Here is an 11,587-nt window from a genome sequence, read left to right on the forward strand (position 1 = left end):
ATTGTGTACACCCCATGGTGTAATACTGGGGAAAATGTGTCCATGCTTTTGTCTAAACTGTGAGAAATTTTTGAGACGGTGTCAAAAACTGTTTTTATAATGTGCTTGCGGAGGACGTTGACAATTTGATCTGTGGTATTGTGGATGAAAGGAAGGTAAGTGGTCCCCTTTACTTTATTCTGCGAGTTTTGCCAGACAGCAATAAGTTCTGCTGGCCGCAAGTCACTGCAAATAGTTTATATTCGCAAATCTCCTTGTCCGCATCCAACCGGACACCAGGAGAAACATAAACTACAATATACACGAGCTTTAGGTAAACAGAAAAGAAAACGTGGTAGAACAATATTATCGCTTTGTAACCAAAATGAATCTGAAAACTGGTTAGTATTAAGAACAAACGAAAAGAAGAAAAGAAGGTAAGAAGTAGGGTATGATGAATAAAAGTTACTTCAATGAGCTTTATCAAGCAGTATAAAGCCGTATGCTAGAACATTGAACCACGTCTGATCGTACTGCTGTAAATAATAATAATAATAATAATAATAATAATAATAATAATAATAATAATAATAATAATAATAATAATAATAATAATAATAATAATAATAATAATAATAATAATAATAATAATAACCGTATGGCCTCAGCTACCGTGTGCAGAAATTTCAATTTGACGACATCTCGCTGTCTGCTCGTCAATTTCGACGTTCCGTTTTACTCTAGGCCCACTAGATGGCAGAACAAGTAAACCGAAACTCTCTTGGGCGTCTATGGCTGAAATTTAATTAATTTTGTCGGATAAACACCAAATGTGTCACCAGAGATCTTTTACATGCAGACATTGTACGACATGGGAGTGTCGAATGGACTTTTTCCGCCCTTCAAAAATCCGATTACCTCTGCCGGGTTTGAACCCGCTGTCTTGGGATCGGGACGCCGACACTCTACCACTCATCCACAGATGTATGTTGTAAAGGAGAGGGGCACGCAGAAGATCGTATGTGAATTTCTAGGTATAGAAGTTCAATATAGAAAATAAAAAAAATGAAATAATGTCATCTATGAATAACGGGAACTAGAATATACAGGAGTTCTAAGAAAGCCTGGTAGAACAACGATATCGTGACGAAAATGAGTCTGAAATAAAAAGATAGAGGGCAGATATATTGGATTGCTCTAAACGAGACAGCACGCCTGATCGTACTGCTGTAACTGAGAAAATTGAGAACTGACAGTAAGCACAGTGAAATTCTCGCACAGAATAATATCTTCTTTCCGCAATATTTCTGTATGTCTTACGTAATCCGGCTAGGCGGAAGATTTAATGCATCCGATCGCCTCGTTCGTGAGTCTGTCAACATCTGCTCTTCAGTACTTTGACTGTAGAGCGGTGGGAGTGTGATATCGAATACGATTGGTTTTGGGGCCTTAAAACCTGGTTTTCGGTGTCCGGACCTACCGAGATTTGTTCCTCGCGTCATAAGTTTTAAAATGTGCTTTGTCTCTTCCTTGTACAACAAACTCGATTCTCGCCTATCATAGCCTATGCTATTGTGGCAAAAGGGCCTTAATCTAGGGCAGAATCTGAAATTTGAACAAACCTTTCTTAGAGCTCCTCTAGAGCAAAAGATGAATCTACATTCCTAATGTCAGCTTTCTAGGTCTTTTACATCTGGATATTTCGTGACCACTTAGTGGTATTTGGCGTGTACATATCCATGCCGTTTTTCTGAATACTGTATATCTCAATATAAATGGTCTGAGTGCAGATCCCTATCTCCTACCCGCCCATTAGGATCTACAAACTTCACTCTAAGTTTACCGCATTCCATAGTCTCGTTTAAATCCCCGATCGCTCTCCAGTCAGTAACATCCCTCCCGCGTAGTATCCCACTGACAACAACCTCCGCTCCCTTAAAATTATCTCTTGCTGCATTAATCAGATATACATATCACCAGCTATGCTGGTACCTGTTCCTGCTTACCTTAAATTGTTGGTACCAATGTGAAAAGGTACCATCTTCTCCTTATCTTCTTATCTTCGCCACGCTGAATGGCTCAGATGGTTGAGGCACTGGTCTTCTGGCTCCAACTTGGCAGGTTCGACACTGGCACAGTCCGGCGGTATTTGAAGGTGCTCAAATACGTCGGCCTTGTGTCGGAAGATTTACTGTCAAGTAAAAGAACTCCTGTGCGATAAATTTACGCATTAACTTAACCAACAGTATGTTGAATCAGAAAACCAGTGCGCTATTGTACATCTCGGGTAGCCTATACAAAATATGACGATTTAAAAAATCCTCTGGTGATAGAAAAATACAGTACATATTTTCAAAAATGACTGAGCGAGTTGGACGTGCTGTTAGTATCGCGTAGCTATGCGCTTGCATTCGGGGAATGGTGGATTCGAATCCCACCGTCGGCAGCTTCTTCATTTTCACACCAGGAAGTGCTGGGACTGTACCTTAATTAAGGCCATGGCTGCTATCTTCCTAATCCCAGACCATTCGCATCCTGCGTCGCCGGAAACCTTCGATGTATTAGATTGACTAGCACTTTTTTCTAAGAAAGGAGTTCATATTATGAAGACCAAATGGCAGCAGCGAGCACTGAATGCTGTCGCTGCTCTCTTACCATTACATACTACACAGATGCAGTAGGAGCGGTGAATCTAATGTGCCGTGAATCGGATCACTGTATCGATTCAGTAACGTGAACGGAATCAAATGAATCGATTCAGTGAAATGAATCGAATGTCCCATCACGAGAGAGAACAACCAAACAAGAGAGATCCTTGAGGTCTACAGTCCTATTAGCGGACGCATGTCATCTGAGCTAAATGTATTTTAAAAAACTGATATTCGTACTAGTATCACTTAAAACTACATACAGAGTCTAAATGATTTGTACTTATTGAGTTAATTTACGTGTGAAGTTAGGATCACATCAGACGAGCCAAGCTAAGCAGAGAAATTATTTGTCAATGTCTTCAATGTATGTTGTTAGTATTGGCAGGCACAATGCCTTGAGGACCGATGACAAGGGACTGAGCTTTGTGGCATGCTATGCAGGCTGGAATGCAAATTAATAGGTAATGTCACTATCCCCCCACCTCCTCGCCCGTCAGCAATCTCCCTTTCAGACCGTGCTCCACACCACTCGCATTATCTATAAACCAACACATGCACTATGCATTCAAATCGATCGCGCGTGACCCACATATAAGTGTAGGGACCCGAATTAAAATGCATTATCCGATGCCTCCTATCTACCTGTATAGCTCTCTTTAGACAACAACAAATAGAGAAAACACATTTTACAGCAGACAGAAGCAAGGCTGGGGGGATGAAATTTGTAGAGATTGGAGTGAGAGCCGGCGCAATCAGCCTCCCGGCGTCGTAAGGTGTTCGTTCACTCCTATTGCACGCCTCCAATAGAAAGGCGTCACTCTTTTTTCGATTATCTGTGTCTCTGCTTTCTTTCTTTCTTTCTTTCTTTCTTTCTTTCTTTCTTTCTTTCATTTCTATCGCCTGCCCTGTCCCTTCCTCCAATCCCACACAGTATACCTCACCACCGTTCTTTTCTCTCGCAGTTTTCGAAATCCCTCACTCCATTCATCCCCGGCCCAACCTACCCTACCTCACACTCAGCACCCCCCGAAGTGTACAGTCTTATTTGTTCACAATTGCCTTCAACACGGCAGTAACAGAACATGTGAAAAATGCTGTTGGAGTGTTTACCTTTCCAATGAAAGTGAGTAGGAAACGAATTATATTCATACTATACTCTACAGTCTTCACATTATTTGGATGTTAAACCTACAGGATTTTCCTCAAAAGCGCTATAACTAGCATTATTGGCAGAAATTAAAATTGGCTTAACGTTCAAGAACTGTATGAAGAAGATATTTATTGTGAGATCTAAGACCACTTCCGCGGTATAGTAGTTAAGGTATCACTACAGACGTCCTTAATCATTCTTCTCCACGAAATAAAGATCTAGTTTAAGGTCTGGAAAATTGTTGTTTCCACCTCCTTCGTAATAATGACTTAGGAGTTATCTTTCCTGAGACACATTGATCCTAGTCTAGTGAAAATGCCGTGCAAATCTGTCGTGCTCTCCACATGACAAAGAGTCCTACACCACAGAAAGTAAGCCAACAGACAACACGAGACGTTTCACACTTGGGTTTAGTCCTGCCTCCTCAGACCCTAGACTAGGTCAAGTAACAAAAACACATTGTACTTCTTTTTATCTTGCACATGATGGTTTAAATAAATGAGGTGCAGAATTACAAAGGCCATTTGTTTCACAGAGCCTTTTGATAGATTTTGGTCCTAACAGTACCTGAATATTTACAATGAATAACAATATTTAAGGCTAGATTGTTGAAATAATTGTGTAATGAAGACGTGAAACGGAAAAATGTGAGAAACGTTAAAATATAAATCCTCCCTCGAAGGCATCTTAAATCTGAAGATCATCTTTATATCACTGCATAATTCCCTCTAGCATGGTTTTGCAGCAGTATAACTAGTCTAAGCTATCACAGGTGTAGATTTCATGAGTTAAAGGGTTCACAAATATGTTCCTATAGCGATAATGCGCTAGCCAGATTAAGAAGTGAAGGTACACACCTAAATGCCTTGTGTCTGAAGAGTTTAAGTAATAGCATACGATACAACAGCCCTAAACACTTCTTACCTGATGATTCGTCGAAGTAATTCTACCAAAAACAGGTATTACACAGTTCACTGCCGTCTTCAGTAATATCCTGCCTAACCCACAGATATTCATTACTAAAATACCAATGTCTGTAGGAAGTAACACAGTGATATTGAGTTTATTAATGTACTTAATAACGGCTACAACCACTTTCATCCAGACTTTGTTTTACTACGAGAAACGATTTGACAAATGTCGTGTTTTTCGGTGTTGCCAACAAAAAAAGTTATAACTTTCACCCAGGTACTCTATCTATTCAACTGTTCTTTAATTTTAAAGAAATGTATTTTCAGTCGTCAGTTCAATGATACATGATCCAATTCTGGTCAAAATTCATTTCTTCTCCGGATCATAGATTTAGACATAAGTTCATCATAATTTACGAGTTTATTTCAACAGTAATTGATGTATTCACAAAATGATATAGGAATCGCTCATCGTCCATGGCACCATACCTGACACGATAATTCGAAGATTATTATTGTCTGGACATTAGAAAACTAGTTAGTGTGACAGTTTTCATCCTAATATTAAAGACATCTACTTTTTCATATCAAATATTATTTTACGGTCTGTATCCTACTTTCTGAGTAAATTATTCGGAGGCAATTATTTTCATTTTAAACATTAAATTTATTGCATTTTGCATTGGAAAAGATAATGAATGATCAATGGAAGCTAACTATCATAAGAGTAAATAGCAGATAAAAGTTTACAAACACCTGTGCATATATTTAGGAAATCTTCGAAAATCTACTTCTGAATACGCAGCCCCTCTCGAAGGAAAAATTGAAGGAAAAGTACATTCAGCCCAAGAAAGGAACGAAACAGACGAGTCATCAGTAGAGACTTAAAAAAATATATTTGGAGGAGTATGGAGTGTCTTCAGTTGGATTTCTCATCGAAGATTGATAACTGTTGGTCTTCCTGCACGTAGCCCACGAAAGAAAGTTAAAATCACAACTGAAATGCCAAAGAAGAGGCTCTCCTGAGAAAAAGATATCAGAGAACACTATGGAGATGTCTAGATGCATTACTTGTTACTATAAAATAAATAAATTTTCAATTGTAGTATACAATATGTTCTGAAATACAATAAAAACACATTTAATTTGATCCAAAGTGGAAAAAGATAACATTTTAAGCAAAGTGATCCTTATACTGAACTGCAAAGATTGTAAGAGAGACATTTTGTTTCTTGACATTTTCAGATATGAATACATAAACGCAATAACAGAAGAAAGTATTCAGAAGTGAAAAGAAGCCCACATGATACGTTCCTGTCCCAACCACCACCCTACCACTGCATTAGACAAACTGTCAAACATCCCATTCAGGTGCTGGTCTGGTGTGTTATCCCTAAACCGGACGCGCTGGTGAATTTCGCTCACCAACCTGCGTATTTCATTTGTAGTTTTTAGTTCCTAAGAGCTACAGCCATCGCTCTGCTAATACCTTCCCGCGAAGTCTTATCGATACTCTCAGTGTAGCGGAATCTGTTCAGGAAGTTGTACGTGTCATGCTATTCGACCCTGACTCGCACTTGCCGTCATTTGGTGAACTTTCTTCACCACGTGCCTGGAATTGTAAGTAAAATTGTATCTTAGACGTTCTTGGAGTTTCATTATTTTAAAATGTAGACTATAGAGGAAACAAAAGTAACTACATATTTTTATGGTAGGGCGAAGTTTGTGAGGGTTGAAGATATACAAACACTGTTATAGGAATTATCTGATGAGGAGGAAGGATCTCATGGAGCTGAAGTTTGTGATTATTCTGACGGTGAAGATGAAGTGGTAAATTATTCACACATTGATCATGACCGTGAGAGTGAACAAGAAGGTGATGTAGGCTTAGTTGTTAGCGATGAACACGACGAAATGGAGAGGGATTTTTCTTTAGAAAATACGAAACAATGTGGTGCACCACTAGCTTTTCAAGGGCTACCTCTAGGATTGAAGAATCATTCGTTTCAACTCATTAATAAGTGGTTGGTTGAACGAGCTAAGATAGGAACACTGCCTCCGGATATCCGAGCAGTGTTATCCCCATACCATCAGGAAGAAACATCACAAGAAATAAAAGTGCCATCGAAGAGAGGACGATGCATTCACTGTAAGTGGAAACAAAATCAAGTCACCGCAACGAAGTGTAATCAGTGTGATAACTTGTGTGTAAAGCACACTCTAAAAGATGCATTAGATGTGTAAGCTGTGAGAATAATGATAATGATTAATGAAGATTGTTAGAAGTTTTTCATTTTAAGTTCTCATGAGTTAGGTATTAATCTGTTTCAATTTTATTTTCAGTCTTCAACCCATGAAATTTTTACCTTTTATTATTACATGTAAGTACTGTCACTTGTAATTTGTGTTGTAATTATTATGTCTAAGGATTATAAAGCACATAAGGAGTAACAATATCAGTCTTGTAAGAGTTAGTACTTGTTAACCAGTTACTAAGCTAAGAAAAATGAATGGTGAACGAAATCCACCACGCCCCCGGCAATGTAACATTTATAGGCGCGCCCGCTTTACGGTTAAGTTAGTTCATGGTACAGGACTTCTATACACTGTAAACGGTATGATGAACCAGCAAGAACACAAAACTGTTCTGGAGAGAAAATTATTGTCACAAGTAAAGGGAGTGCATTACTTTGACTTTCTATCCATGCATGTTGGTGCACCGTGCCCTGAAGCAAAATCAGTGAAACGTTTCACAGTGCAAAACTTTGCTATGGCCAGATAGCGGCCGATATAAACTCCATTGAGAATTTATAGACCATTTTGAAGAGAAAACTTAAGAAAAACAGCATCATAATGAAAATCATCCTTACAGAGACACTTGTTAACATTTGACACCAGATAACGAAATCAAAGATTCCTTCAAGAAACTTGTGAAGGGAATGCAAAAGTGCATAGAGTCTGTCATTAAAACAAATGGCATATACATCTAACATCCAAAAGATGTTCCTCCAAGTAATACCTGACCAAAATCATACTTTTTATGTTTTCTCAGCTATTTTATGATGTCAAAGACGGTTGATAATAATTTGTACTCTTTTTGCATATTTCGTAATTGTACACACATTGTAATTGTGCACGCAATAAATGTAAATGACCTCAGATGTGCGTTAATCTATCTATACAATAATAAAAGGAAGTGTCTGTCTGTCTGTCTGTCTGTCTGTCTGTCTGTCTGTCTGTCTGTCTGTCTGTCTGTCTGTCTGTCTGTCTGTCTGTCTGTCTGTCTGTCTGTCTGTCTGTCTGTCTGTCTGTCTGTCTGTCTGTCTGTCTGTCTGTCTGTCTGTCTGTCTGTCTGTCTGTCTGTCTGTCTGTCTGTCTGTCTGTCTGTCTGTCTGTCTGTCTGTCTGTCTGTCTGTCTGTCTGTCTGTCTGTCTGTCTGTCTGTCTGTCTGTCTGTCTGTCTGTGTGCAATGCCCGGCCAAATCTACGTCAAAGAAATATCTAAAATGTTTGTCATAGGTGGGCAAAGGTTTTCACCTAAGACGCATTCTTGCACCAAGACATGAAGCTGTCAAGGTCATCAATAAGCAATACTCACAAGAATTATCCCATTACCATGTTTTTTCAGCTAACTAAATCTCATGTTTTATTATTTCATTTAGAGAAAACATAGGCTATAGTAAAGAAGATTAGATTGTAATAAACACGCACAGATCTGAAATTTTTAACATTCGTGGCCAGAGCATTTCACCAATTACGCATGGCTATGTCAAAGAACAATTTTATTCCTGCTCCAAGAAGTGAAGCTGTCAACATCATCAACAAGCAAATTTTACATGAATTACTCGATGTTCTATAAAGTTACAAGTCTATCGACTACACGGCAGAGCTTTTGAAAGACTTGGAGTCATCTGGAGTACCCTCGAACATCTTAGAGCGGACGATTGTGGCACCCATTATCTTTCTTAAGAATAAGAATCCTACCCTCTGCAATGAACACGACTCTGAAACCGATGACCAATATTATTGAAGTCATTCTCATGATTGGGCATGCCGCGAGCGAAGTAATATTCATTCCTCGGATTCGAAAAATTTCTCCGGATATACAGTTTAAGTTTAGATGTCTGCAGTTCCCCGTTTGTTTCAGTTTCACTATGAACATCAACAAGGCACAAGAACAATTTAAAGTTGTACGACTCCATATTCGAAAAGGCTGCTTCTCCCATTGTCAACTGTACGTGGTTTGTTCAAGAGTTGGAAAGGCAAACGCACTATATATCTTAGCTCCTTTTGCTTTTGGAAGGACATTAATATAGTTCAATCGGAAGCTCTATAAGGAAAAAATACTTTTTTATTATATAAAACAGTTGAATTAATAAATGCGGGCAAAGCCGCGGGTACATACTACTGAATATGAGGCAGAAATGTTATTCACATACTTTATCAATGGTACACCAACAGAGCAAGTTGCGTGGCGCAGCTGTGAGCTTGCATTCAGGAGACAGTGGGTTCGCACCCCACTTCCGGCAGCCCTGAAGATGGTTTTCCGTGGTTTCTCACTTTCACACCAGGCTGTTCCGTAATTAAGTCCACAGCCGCTTACTTTCTACTCCTATCCCTTTCCTGTCCCGTCGTTGCCTTAAGACCTATCTGTGTCGGTGCAACGTAAAGCAAAATCGTAAAAAAGTATAATAGCTGGTCTACACCTAAACAATGATTTTCACAAGAACATACTCTTGTATATAGATTTTGTCCGATGAGTCAAAACTAGGGCCCATGACTAGACCCGTAACAGCGGTTACCCGAGGGGAAACTAACCGGGTAACCGGTGCATCTGGGTACAAATCCAAAATTGCCAGTACTCGTTACACGAAGTATTCGTGCTTGCGTGTATTCCCGGCTTCTAACGAATTAATTCCCGCTGAGCGGTGGTAAGGATGAAACGTTGTATGAAATCACCGCCTTTAGAAACTTGTTTCTCTGTTTGAAGAACTCGCCCCTTCCTGAAAGTTAATAACTTGCTAGAGCCACACCACTTTACAGTAAACAGTTGTTATTTTGAGGAATTTTGTTCCAGGATGCCAAATTACAAACACGTTGAAGCTTTCGGTGATTACCATCAACAGATGCCGTCCGACTCGTTGGCTGAATGGTCAGCGTACTGGCCTTCGGTTCCGAGGGTCCCGGGTTCGATTCCTGGCCGGGTCGGGGATTTTAACCTTCATTGGTTAATTCCAATGGCCCGGGGGCTGGGTGTTTGTGCTGTCCCCAACATCCCTGCAACTCATACACCACACATAGCACTATCCTCCACCACAATAACACGCAGTTACCTACACATGGCAGATGCCGCCCACCCTCATCGGAGGGTCTGCCTTACAAGGGCTGCACTCGGCTAGAAATAGCCACACGAAATTATTATTATCAACAGATACCGAATAGGCTGTAAACTGCCGTTCATTTACGAAACCTCACAATAGCTCAATTGGAAAGAGCGTGCTCCATGTTGGCTAAGAAGACAGAACACGAAGGGAAAAAGGCAGGTTCAGTTTTTGAGCTGTTAGTCCTTGCATTACTCCTTTCCAAATAATTGCTTGTTTATTTGTTCACGAAAGGGGCAGTTTATATCGTATTTTATTTTTAGGGCGGATTAGAAAGCGATAGCCTGTAGCTAAGAAACTAGACTCAAGTTAACTACTCCGTTCAACGAAATAACTCTTTGGTTCACACACAGCTGAGCAATGCATTTTGACGACGTTTGACAAGTTGCAACATCTGGGGTGAAACGGATTTGCACAACTCGGAGATGATCGGTCAAAGTTGACCAGTATTTGCCGGATCCTCCGCATACACTACTTGTTTCAAATGACCTCATAGGAAAATTTTAAGTAGGTTGAAATCAGGCGATCAGGATCCAGGAGATAGGTCCTTCCCTCGCTATCCATTTACAGCGATACGTAGCCTGGAGATGGTTCCAAACGGCAACCATCCAATACTGTGGAGCTTCGTTATACCAAAGCCACATTCTCAAACGGAAAATCAGTGGGACATGTTCCAGCAACTGTGGAAGTTCATGTTGGAGAAAATGAAGATAGCATGCTGCCGTTAGATGTTCGCCAAAGAAAATATGATCAAATCAAATGGAGTATTCACACACATTTCCAGACTGCAAGATTATTCCCCACTATAGCTGAAGGTCTGCCAGTCGTACCCAATGGGGATTATTCACACTCCAGTTGTACATGCTGTTGTGATTAACAGCTAAATTACTGTGGAATAGTGTTTGAACTGAAAGAGGGTGGTCTATAAAACGTCCGAATCATTGTTTACACTATGTTCATTGACAGAATGCTATTGGAGCTCCGAAGTCATGACCGTGGAGTTTCTGGTGTAACTGAAGATGGTTAGGTTGAAATTTATTGTTATACAATATTCACATAACAGACGTCTGGCTGATGTTAGTCTCATGTGCATGTGCCCGTGTACTAGTACAAGGACAGCACCTAACGCAGCCTCTTTATCAGGACCACGTGTCACTGGATTATCTCTAGCAGAACGTGTCCTTCCTAGTGATGCAGCTGCACGCAAACGTCGTCCCTCACTCCTAAAAGTACTGGCTGTAGGTTACCTTGTATCAGGAAAACCTCTCTTGATACAGGCATTGCGACGTTAACGAGTTCTGTGCTGTTTCGCCATAGGTCAGTAAAATTTCAACACATTCGTCACTGGAATACATTGCGAGGGAATGCACATATTTTGTGCTGTGATCTAAGTCGAAAGAGTGGAGTTCACACAGCATTCATACCAACCTACCCTCGATTTATCTACCTACCTACCTACCTACAGCCATGTGCTGTTATCGTTCCATTAGATTAGTCTTTGATCTACCTTTGAACC

Source organism: Anabrus simplex, chromosome 1 (assembly GCF_040414725.1).
Source record: "Anabrus simplex isolate iqAnaSimp1 chromosome 1, ASM4041472v1, whole genome shotgun sequence".
Taxonomy (NCBI): Eukaryota; Metazoa; Arthropoda; class Insecta; order Orthoptera; family Tettigoniidae; genus Anabrus; species Anabrus simplex.